The sequence below is a fragment of the Ostrea edulis genome, chromosome 6 (genome assembly GCF_947568905.1).
Source record: "Ostrea edulis chromosome 6, xbOstEdul1.1, whole genome shotgun sequence".
NCBI classification, from domain to species: Eukaryota; Metazoa; Mollusca; class Bivalvia; order Ostreida; family Ostreidae; genus Ostrea; species Ostrea edulis.
Genome location: NC_079169.1, coordinates 13,561,644 through 13,566,643, shown reverse-complemented (window position 1 = coordinate 13,566,643; position 5,000 = coordinate 13,561,644). Strand labels below are relative to the sequence as shown.

Sequence of the window (5,000 nt, the reverse complement as noted above, 5' to 3'; positions counted from 1 at the left end):
TTTAAAATAATGTGTGCAGCATTTCAAAATTGTTCAGAAAAATCTTGCATAGGAAAAGTAGCATGCAGAAAAAAGGTGCAATTCAAACCCATCAGAGATCATTATGTTTTGTTTTTACGCCGTGTTCTTGATGCTTATACATGTACCTAGCCACCCATCACCAGTAATAGTACCAATTGTACAAATTGATAGACATTGTAGCAGAAGGAACAGTGTAGATTGTTTTGAAAGCAAAAATAAAGATTTGCAAACCTACATGAACAAGAAACCTGTAGCCCATGCAAACTTAAATGTTGCTATGTGCTCTGCATTTGAACCATGTTTTCTGATTGTTACGAGAACATTTACCGTTAATAACTTGTTATTGCTGGTCAGCTAAGTCTATGTTACATGTGATATCACTGGTCAACTAAGTCTATGTCACATGTGATATCACTGGTCAACTAAGTCTATGTCACATGTGATATCACTGGTCAACTAAGTCTATGTTACATGTGATATCACTGGTCAACTAAGTATGTCACATGTGATATCACTGGTCAGCTAAGTCTATGTTACATGTGATATCACTGGTCAGCTATGTCTATGTTAAATGTGATATCACTGGTCAGTTAAGTCTATGTTAAATGTGATATCACTGGTCAGTTAAGTCTATGTTACATGTGATATCACTGGTCAGCTACATCTTTGTTACATGTGATATCACTGGTCAGCTAAATCTTTGTTACATGTGATATCACTGGTCAGCTACATCTTTGTTACATGTGATATTATGTCTCATTCCCAGTGCATTTTATTATTCCATATATTTAAGTATTAGGGTGTGCTAATTGTATATATACATGTAAATATAGATTTGTAAATATTGAATCTGTCAGGTTGCTGATTAGTGATCTGTGAGAAAAATGGGACATTCCATTTTACATGTAGGTTATAATCATCATTTCTGTTGTTCATATGAGATTGGTTATATTGCAGATGAGATTCTTTATTACCATAAATATATTGAATGAAAAAAAAAATGTTCAACACCCCCCCCCCCCCCCCAAATGATTATGAAAATAAAAATGAATGCATGAGTTGATATATATATTTTTTTGGCTTAGTTTGGTTGTAACAAGTACAAATTTAAAACTCCTAAAGGGGGGGGGGGGGGGGGGGGGGGGGGCTTGTACATTTTTTAAAAATGATTTTCAGAAGTTAAAATATCCTACTGTTCTGGACTCAATTGAAAAATCATTGGAATAAATTATGTTCCGTAAATTGTATTCATTTTACTTATAAAAACATCAATTTAAATTTCATTTTTTAAAAAAAAAAAATGTTTGTAGCAAGAGTCGTTGGATATGATGTGAGATTTTTTTTTTCAAGAATACTTCTACCATTGGTTACTGATTATATTATATGAATTTCACCTCATATCTAACAGTTACATTTAAGGACTTCCTCATGTTATATCGTGTATAATTTTGTCAAGGAAATAACAGAACTGCAAAAATAATGAAGTGTAATATTTCTGTAATTTGCAAATTATCAGTTATTCTCAGACAATTTAGAATGTTTACTTGTCATTCCTAAGAAATTGACAGTGATCAATTGAAATATTATTATCTTAATGTTTAATGTGTATTTATGGAAATCATGAAATACCTGGTGACTGGCAGACCCGGTCCCACAAGACTTCTCACACATTATAAAACACATCATTTCTTTCTCGGTGTCAGTATAACACAGGCAGGTTACGTGTATTCTATATACCAAAGAAAATGTGTGTTCAATCTGCTCGTTAAATTTCTCGTGTGATTAGCAGCGCACCATTACTTTTCGACACTTACCAAATTTGAACTGGTATAGATTGCACCATATTGAATGATATGTTTTATTATTTAAGTATTGATCTTTTTTTTGCACTGAAATAGATGCATCTTTGTAATGTTTACAGAAGGAATTACTGTAAACATTTAATTTTTTTTTGTCTCAGACGGGTAAAATTAATGTGTGTTTAAAAAGTAAAAAGAAAAGTTTCAAACCAAATAATGTACATGTATTTAAAATGCATGGCATGTAGTCTATGGACTGCTCATTTATACACCAACTGTGAAATTGTTGTACATATAAATGTTCATGATATTTATGTCTTTGTAAAATGAAAGTTTATCTCATATTCTCCTGATGATGTCATATTAGCTTCATATTAAGTGGTAAAAGTATAAGGCTTTAACACTAAGCTCCTTTGTTGAACTCTTCACACAATATTCAGCTTGTTTCTAACAAACTTGCGTGCATGTATAAGCTTGGCAGCAGTTTCATATTCAGTAAAATATGGTGGTTTTTTTTTTAAATTGTGCAATGCATTATTTTTTTTTAAACATGAACTGGTATGCATATTAATGAACACTGTTCAGAATGGACGATCTACCTCTCTTGATATTCAATAACTAAGATAATCTTAGTCCCAACATCAAAAATTCAGTTAGGAACCACTTGGAGAACAGCTGTTGATGTGTACAAAGGTTAATTACAGTGCAAGAGATCTTATTTACAAGAGTGTTGTTTGTACATTTACATTTGTAAATAATTTTTCTAAACCATTTCATTTTTGTGTGAACTTTTGAAAGGGTCAAGAGGTCATTGATGACCTAAAGCACATAGCATATCGTTTGGATCATAATTTTGAATGATCGTTTTTGTCAATTATGAATTTGTGAAATTCAGAGGATTTGATCATGTGGCTAACCAAGCTCATATCCTAGTGAACTTTTTAACAGTGTTCTTTTCTTAAGTAATGCACACACATATTAACATGCACACACAGAATATATAGGCTAATGTAAACTAACACATTTACAGGAATTTCAGGTGTGGTTTCGTGAATTTCTGAAATGATTTATACTTTGTATTTTCCTGCTTTTTCTTCTCAAGAAAAGTTTGTCAGAGCACATTGTCATCATATATCAGTTACTAGTATCTAACATAAACGTATTTGTAAACAGCAAAGAAAAAAGTTTGCAAGAGAGCTTCCAAAAATGTAATTTTGCAATTAGTATGCATTTTGAACTACCTTTTATTTCTTGTATTGATTTCTTTTATATTTGTGTCCACACCAATAGTTGATGGGTTATTTAATTAATCTTCTATGTACATACACCAAAACATATTCCAGGAAGTGTTTTGCTTTTAAGGAAAGAAGGTGTCCAAGTTGAAAATCCATTATAATAATTTGATGACATAAAATGCAATCCATCTGTCTGCATATTTAAGACATGGTAGATTTTGTACGTCCATGGACTATTTGTTCTTGAGTACATTAAGGTAACTTTTTTTCATGCACAACTAATGATAATATACAGTAGGTGCAAATATGAAAAGATACATGTGAGTAGGTACACTGTAATGGCCGTTTATGATGACTGATGTCTTAAGACAAATGAACTTGTCCTAACAAATACAATGTGCAGAATCTCAAAACGAAATTGTATGTTGTGCAATAATTCAACTTTCTAATAAAAATGCTCAGGTGAACATGTACATGTTGTCCTACTCACCCAGATGAAAATGTTGAAGTTTTAGAGAGCATTAGTTAGATATAGATGTTTGGTACCATCGTCTGGTTTTATTATTACATCATCAATAGATATTGACGTGTAGCCTTTAATACATGTAAATGCGTATTCAATTTACAAAATCCAATAAAATATTGCAACTTCACATGTGTGTGGTGTTTTACTTGTTCGTCATCATGCATCGTAAAAGTTTGAACGTTTTGTTCTTCTCATAGGTTACATAACTATATCAGAACCAAAAATGTGGTGTAGCATGAAAAGGTGATTTCCTGCGGCCCAAACTTTATCTAAATACGAATGAGTCCTCAAATGTACATGTAAATGTTATTTTTGTCAGCTCCAGAAACTTTTGTTGATTAATTTAAGGAGTCTTCACATTTCACCCTTTCAGTTTTTGAATAATTAAATCCTCCATGTACAATTCTAATACTTCTAAGTATTCTTGTTTACTTACTCAGTTTCACTAACGAAACAATGGTGAATAATGCATTCGCAAAAATGTAACATCAATTTTAATAGATGAATCATCTTTTAAGGTATCACACCAGTAACTGTCCAATCAAAATGAATTTAGCACCCCTGTAATTGTCCAATCAAAATTAACTAGCACTCCGGTAATTGTCCAATCAAAATGAACTTAGCACTCCAGTAATTGTCCAGTCAAATTGTACAAAGCACACGAGTAATTGTCCAACCAAAATGACATTAGTCAATTGTAGTTCCATATATATAAAAGAATAATTTTTTTCCATGCGCGATTTTTCTCATTTTCTCCTCTTCCTTTCTCTTAATTTTTGAAGCCCTGATTAGGAATTTTTGTGTAATTTATAGTTCCGAATAACCAAGTGTATACAAAGAACTATTTGTTGTTGGCAGCTGAGTCTACTTCCAATCTAAGCAATATACGTGAATGGATCAAAGGATCTAATTTTAATTAAATTGAGGCTACTGCCTGAGGTGCACTCCGGCTGTTCACACGCGTGTGAAAAACACGTGGATGTAAGGCTAGTCTTGTTTGCGTGTATTTTTCCCGAAAATACCGCGTAGGGTGTTGTTTTTCCGGTGTCGGCAGACGAGACAGGTATCAAAGAACATTTCCGACTGCGTTATTCAGCATCAATTCTGTAAACTGATTTTTAATGATTTTTTTTTATTTCTGTAGTAATATATAGTGAAAAATAATTATTGGTGTGATACCTGTCCAGTGCATGTGCGGCATTCTTATGACAATACCTTTATCTTATGGATAGAATACTTTATTTCTAATTGAGAGTCCAAAATAGACAAACGAGATGATTTGAACAATGAAGAAAAGAAATGCCAAACGATAGAATGTGCATATTAATCTGTAGCGGTCAGCCTGTTTCGATCGCTGGTGGCCTGAGATAGCACACGGGCACTGGAAGTTAATGTAACAAGAGGCCCATGGGCCACATC

General features: G+C 32.7%; 1 protein-coding gene across 10 annotated transcripts in view; it reads left to right on the top strand.

Annotated features, from left to right (window-relative positions):
- Positions 1 to 3,708, top strand: part of LOC125646096 (arf-GAP with SH3 domain, ANK repeat and PH domain-containing protein 2-like) — an 87,104-nt gene extending 83,396 nt beyond the window's left edge. For all 10 annotated transcript variants that reach the window (XM_056141635.1, XM_056141632.1, XM_056141628.1 and 7 more), the window contains one exon: positions 1 to 3,708. This exon is cut by the window's left edge and continues 439 nt beyond it. The gene's annotated coding sequence lies outside the window, so the exon portion shown is untranslated.
- Positions 3,709 to 5,000: the final 1,292 nt, after the last annotated feature.